We start from the raw sequence: 7,465 nt of genomic DNA, 5'->3' as shown, positions 1-7,465 counted from the left end.
GAAGACAAAGATTCTCACCACTGGACCAATTGGCAGCATCAGGATGGATGGTGAAGAGATTGAGATAGTACACAGCTTTAGTTTGCTTGGCTCCACAGTCAACACTCTTGGCACCAGCAGCCAGGAAATAAAAAGGCACATTGCCATGGGAAAGTCTGCTGTTAGGGATCTCTCCAAAGTGCTGAAGAGCAATGGTGTCTCTCTGGAGACTAAGGTGTGTCTGATACAGGCCATAGTCTTCGCAATCACTTGTTATGCACCAGAGAGTTGGACAATGACCAAGGAGGATAGAAGGAGAATTGATGCCTTTGAGCTGTGGTGCTGGAGAAGAGTATTGAGAATACCATGGACTGCTAGGAAAACAAACAGATTTGTCCTGGAGAGGGTTAAACCGGGTGGCTCCTTGGAGGCAAGGATTCTGAGGCTCCGTCTAACATACTTTGGACATGTTGTGAGGAGAAACAAGTCCTTGGAGGAGGACATCATGCTTGGGAGGGTGGAGGGACAGCGCAGGAGAGTTTAGGGCTGTTGTACATAGGGTTGCTATGAGTCGCAAGCGACTCGATGGCACATAACAACAACAACGACAATAATATATTTATATATTAAGTATGCACAATATATGTATATATCATGTATTTTATGTGTGGGTATATATCATGTGTTTATTATATGTATATATGTCTTGTGTTATTAAATATGTATAAATGACATATATACCCACACATGCACACATGCTCTTGTTGATTGCCTTTGAGTCAACCATAACTCATAGCGACCCTATGAACAAAAGGCATGAAGCCCCTCTACAATTATCAACATTTATCAGACTTCATAGAGTTTCCGGAGGCATGTTGTTTAGGAAGTAAATGCCACACCTGCTTCCAAATATGCACATACACAAACATTTACATATATATTACTTAAAAGAAAACTGTCAGTCACTTCTTTTTCCAGGTGAGCAAAAGAAGTCACCTGGAAGTACATTTCTTTCTGAAACACTTGAATACTACCTTTCTTAATTATGAAAATAAGTCAAGAGACTCAAAGTCTTAAAGACAGAGGCAGAGCATCCATAACTGCCCCTCCTAGATGCTGTCCTTTGATATGCAGAGGTAAATGGTTGCTAAGGGCAACTGAAGTGACCTGGCATCCCATGGAGAAAAGAGGTTGAGATTGCAGTCCCTTTTCTTTTATGTGTAAAAATCACTAGCATCTTTCTCTGTGTGTGTTTCAAGGTCCACTAGCATGAAAGGATCCTAAAGTTCTATAAAGTCAACAGATCAGAAAAGAAGTGGGTATCTATTACATTGTAGAGGGAGACATTCTAAAGCGTACAGTTTCATAAGAAAAGATATTCTAGCATCTTTTAGGTGGGTCTGGATGCTCCTTAAGGTCTCTATTCTAGCATTATTGCTTTCCTTAATAATGAACTTCTAAGCCTGAGGGTCCAAGTAAGGAGTCTTACTACCACGTCTACAGGGAGTTTGGTTCATCAAGGAAACTACTGCAGATAAAGATAAATCTAATTTTCTATTGTGCCATTGGGGATAGTGATACAGCAATGTATGGAATAGTTCCCCCAAGACTTTGTTTCCACTTGGGATTTGGAAACAGGCCTCACTATCCAAATGGAGGAAGCACAGTTCAAGGAGCAAAGAGATTCTTTAAGGAGAAATGTTGGGTTTCTTCTTAATGGGAGCAGAAGATGTCCTTGTGCTTTCAACTGGAAAATAAACTAGTCACGTCCATAGTGGAACAACAAATAGGTCCTACAACTCTTTAAATAAATCCCTTTCTTTTATTAAATTAGCTAGTGTGATTTTTGTTAAATGCAATCAAATCAGTAATACAGAGAAGCTATATCTGAGCTTTACAAAATGTTCTACACCCTTGTTCCTGTTGCCTATTTAATAAATACACTCTCTCTGATGACCTAGTGAGTAAGGAATTGTGCTGTCAAAACAAAGGCAGGTGTTTTGAAGCCGCCAAGTGCTCAGAGAGGCTTGGACAAACTCCTCCCCTGCTATTTACAGCCTCTGAAAACCTAATGAAGGGTCATCTATGACTTAGTTTTAACTTAACAGTACACAACAACAAATACACTAGAAGAAAGAATATTACTTTCAATAATGATAATAATACAATATAAAAATGTAACGCAGCCAATTCTTCTTTTCCCCCTAGAAAAACAAAGTGAATTAGAATTTCTCCTGTCAAAGGCCACAGGCTATTTCCTGGCTTCAGACCATCTCCAAACACAGAGTTCTGTAGAGCTTGATAAATTAACTAAGAGCAACATGTTTGTGTAGGGAAAGAAGTTGTTTAAAATCAACTCCTCGATTTATTCAATGATTTCACCATAAATCAACCGCCTTCTCCATGTAGTAAAACATTTCTGTTTAACAACAGGTCGATTGGCTAAGCATTTTTATTTTGTTGTTCTTTGTAAAATGTTATAGTGAGTAAAATTATGTTTTTATGGTTGCATTGCTTAAAGAACACTCATGCAATAGCTTTGATTTACTAACCTAATTTACACTCATATGAACTGCCACCTCAACTGCATTTATCATCTTCTTTAGTCATCCCCGTCATTTCTAAATACCAGTGTTGTAGCTTTCTGTAATACCATTATTTTTCTTTAATCTTGAAAGAACACAGACAGCTTTTCAAGTTGGTTATTTGTTATCTATATTTTGGGAGAATTTGTGTATACAAAGTTGGTAGTGCAGTACTCAAGATTTGTTAGGATGGTATCTTTTTCTGGGTAAACGGGTTATATGTTGGGCTGATAATCAAAAGATATGCAGGTAGAATCTATCAGCCACGTTGAGGGAGAAAGATGAGGCCATCAGCTCTCATTAAAATTTACAGTCTTAGAAACAAAACAATACGGAGGGTGCATGAATTGGAATCAACTTGATAGCAGTGGGCTTAGGGTTTGGTTTACAGTTAATTAGCAGAATTCTTTGATTTTACTAGCTTCTTATATGATTATATGCAAAAAAAGTTACACAACGTTTTCATTTGACTATTTAAAATTTCAAATGTTAGATCATCCTCTTAACGTCTCATTGTGAATGAAATTGTTGGAAAAAACGTTGTGAAGCAGTTAATCATTAACGTAAGGAGTTGGAATAAAAATATTTACTGTCAGTTTATTGCTGTTGTAAGATATGTTAATACTTATTAGACTGATATGAAAAAATTGGTGGCACTAGTAATTTATTAGACAATACCTTGACAAATTCTGTAAAAAGTTAGGAAATGAAATGATTCAGAGGTATAACATTTCCTGGGTCAAGATAGCTGGGGTCTTTGTTTCTTTAGTTTGTTTTTTTTTATTTTCTAGAGTCCAAACGCCATCTATTGGCGAGAGGTTTATCAACAAAGAGGCTAAAACCAAACAAACAGTGAAAAAATTCAGAGCAGCTTAGGATTTGGTGAAACATATTCACCAACCAAAGAGTGATGATACATTTGTCTCAACTATAAATATAGCAAGTGGTTTCTGAAATTGTAAAAATTAATATGATAAGAGAAAAATGTGATCTTTGATGATATTTTCTCCACTGACATTGTTTCTATGTCAGTGCCTTTGAAATGCGGTGTTAGTGAAAAGTATCAAGTATACTATGGACTTCCAAGAGAGCAGACAAATAGGTCATGGAGGAAATGCAAACAAGATGTTCTTTAGAGATAGGATGGAGAAACTTCCTCTCACATGCTTGGCATGTTGTCAGAAGGGATAGCCATTGGAAAGGTAAAGATCACCAAAAAAGAGAAGATAAGAATTGACACAGTGACTGCAATTATGGAGTCATGTATAATGAAGGTCATGAGGATGTCACCTCATGATGTCACCGAACAGGGCTAAGTTCCAACTTATTTACTGTTCATAAGGTCACTATGAGACTTAGTCTACTTGATGCCACCTAACAATAATATTGCTTCTATTTCCAAATCTTTGTAATTTAGTCCCTTAACCTATTCATTAAAATTTCCACATCACTTGGGAGGGCCTATAAATTTTATACTTACAACTATTTTGTATTTTGTATCATAAGAATATATTAGACTAGAGGAGATTTCAAAGGGAGTACTACTTCACAGAAACAAGTCACAAAGAACTTGGAAATATTATTCAGGTATCATAATTGTCCAGAATAAAGAAAATGTCAGAGTAATAAAGTGATCCAAAAGGCAGTCGTGTAATTAGCTTGAATGGAACAAAGCAGTTAAAATTAAAAGCAAAGTAATTAAAATCCAGAGAAGGGCATCTTTTGTTGAATAAAATGAAATAATTTTAATAGTAGAAGATATTATTTAACTCAACAGAGCCAACAAGAAGGAGAAAGTGAGACAGAGAACCAATTTTAGGAATTCCTGTTTCTCCCATTTTCATTTAGTTGGAAACTACTCTTGCTTCAAGCTGTCATTCAGCCTCCTTCCTTTCTCCTCAGACTATTTCCTACCTATGTAATTTAGATGTGCTTTCTCTGACCTCTAAGAGTTTTTTTTGGATATTTTACACTGCATTGTAATTGTTTATTCACTTTTCTCATTGACTACATTCTTCTTGGCACCGGAATCAAATATTAATCATTTCTGTATCATCAATGAATAACAGGGCTTGTTCAAAGTTATCTGTTTATAACTATTTTTGAGAGAATGAATACATAAATGAGTTAATAAGGTCAAAGGTAAAGTATGCGGAGTCCTCTTGGTGTAGTAGGTTAAGTGTTGGATATTAACTGAAAAGCCAAGTTCAAAACCAATGATCTCCTTCTAGTAATATTTCTAGCCTCAGAAACCTCAAGGAGGAGCACTACGAGTTCTTACTAACTCAGCAAGGTAGATGAGGTAAAACACACACCATCTACAAATTTCAAATGAATGCATGAAGGGCATTTGCATCATTTGCTTTTCTTAATAATATAATCTTTATATTTTAAGGAGAGAACAACAAGCATGAGTGCAGGAAATCTCCATTGCTTTCCTTTGGATTCTCCTTTTCTGTTTCCCCCCCACACACACACACACATTCTCTTAAGCTTGGAATGTTCTGGTCTCAGCCTTGGATCTCTGCTTCCTATCTGGATTATGGTTTTGGAGCATCTCATTCTTCTTCTTGCTCATGACTTCTGTAGAGAGTTATACCACTGACTCAAAGTCTGTGCCTCTCTGGCAGTCAGAATTCACCAGCAGCTCCTCTGGAAAAAGATGGACATTCTTTCCTGTGCTTTACAGTCTTGGAAACAGACTGAAGGGTAATCTATGACTCAATTCCAACTTGACGATGGGGAGTATGCATTTGAATATTGCATACCTATCCTGAAAAGACTGGAACAGTACATTGATAGAGGACTATCAGAAATACAAGCTGAGTTTAGAAGAGATTGTGGCACCAGAGACATTATTGCCAGTGTCAGATGGATCTTTGGCAGAAAGCAGAGAGTACCAGAAAAATGTCTATCTGTGTTTCATTGACTATGTAAAGGCATTTGACTGTGTGGATCACAACAAATTGTGGCTTACCTTGAGGAAAATGGAAATTCCAGAACATTTGATTTTGCTTATTTGAAACCTATGTGTGGACCACGAAGAAGTTGTCAGAAGAAAGCAGGGAAACATTACATGATTCAAAATCAGAAAAGGAGTGCTTCAAGTATGCATCCTGTCCCCTTACCGTTTCAATCAGTAGGCAGAACAGATCACACAGGAAGCAGGGCTTTATTTGGAGGAATATGGCATTAAGTTTTGAGGAAGACTCATCAACAAACGATGTTATGATGTGATACAACCTTGTTTGCTGAAACTACAGATGTGAAGCTTTTGCTTCACAAGGTTAAAGTATGTAGTCTTTTATATGCATTAAAGATCAACATCAAGAAGACAAAGATTCTCACCACTGGGCTTATTGGCAGCACCATGATAGATGGAAAAGACAATGAGGTTGTTAACAATTACAGCTTGCTAGTTTCCACAATCAACACTCTTAACACCAACAGTCAGGAAATCAAAAGATGAATTGGACAGAGAAAATCTGCTGTTAGAGAGCTCTCGAGAGTGCTAAAATGCAACAATGTCAATCTAGAGACTGAGGTGCACCTAATCCAGGCCATCATCTCCTGCAGTTATTTGTTATGCTCCAGAATGACTAAGGTTGACAGAAGAAGAATTTATGCCTTCAAGTTGTGGTTCTGGAGAAGAGTCTTGAGCATACCCTGGACCTCCAAGAAAACAAATAGGTCTTGGAGAGAGTGAAACCAAGTTTCGCCTTGAAGACTAGGATTTTGAAGCTCCATCTCGTATACTTTGAGAATGTGGCCAGGAGAGACCAATCCTTGGAGGACAATATGCTCAGAAGGGTGGAGGGACAGTACAGTAGAGGAAGACCCCCAGATAAGATGGATTGATACAGTAACTGGGGCAATAGGGCTTGGTGTGTCAGAATTAGTGAGACTGGCTCAGGACAGGGCTGGGTTCAGAGCTGCTGTACATAGGGTCACTATGGATTCCAAGTGATTCGATGGCATATAACAACAACGAGCATAAATATTTAACTTCAGTCCAGACCTTTCTCCAGAACCGCAGACACATATATGGAACTCTTTACTTGACATCTAAACTTAGTCATCAAATGTATGTGTTAAATGTCACATGTCCAAAATCATACCCTTGATCTTCACTCCTTTGAAACCTACAAAATTAGATCCTTATACTAAAAGGTCATATTCTTTTCCTCATATCCTATAGCCAATATATTAACAAATACTTTTATCTCTACTCTGATAATACTCTCTGGAACTGACGACATCTTAACTTCTCTAGTGTTAACATTGTGGAAAACCTCTTAGCTGGCAGTTCTCTTTCTTCTACCTGTGCCAACTCTATCCCTAATATGAATATACACTGATTTTCAGTGAATCAATCAGAATTATGCTGTATACATCAGTAAAATCGTATCTCTCTACTGAAAATTCTCAAATGGCATCTCAATTGACTGAATAAATGTATACTTTAATTACCCAAAGACCTTATGGTCTTCTCAATTCTTACTCCCCATACACAATCTCATTTCCTATGACATCTCCTAATGATACTCATTCAGCCTTAGCCATACTATTTCTTTGACATTCTTCTAATGAGCCTTCCCTGAGGACCCTACTTAGCAATCCTTCCCTGCTTAATTTTACTCTATTTACATATAACCCACAATACGCCCTATGGTGAAATTATGTATTTTTTAAATATTACTACTTAGTTTCCTTTTCAAGAATGACTGCTCTGAGGGGTTTTAATTTTGTTCAACATAATTTCTCCAATTCTTAGAGCAATGCATAGCCTAACGAGAGAGTTCAATAAACATTTATATTATAAAGAAATAAGTAAATATGCATTTTTTTTCATTTGTTTATGTTGTTGCTGTGTACTGTAGAGTTGGAAAGAACTATAGCTG

This window comes from Elephantulus edwardii, unplaced genomic scaffold (genome assembly GCF_000299155.1).
Source record: "Elephantulus edwardii isolate Elephantulus edwardi_28Jun2011 unplaced genomic scaffold, EleEdw1.0 scaffold00047, whole genome shotgun sequence".
Classification (NCBI taxonomy): Eukaryota; Metazoa; Chordata; class Mammalia; order Macroscelidea; family Macroscelididae; genus Elephantulus; species Elephantulus edwardii.
This window is presented reverse-complemented; position numbering follows the sequence as displayed.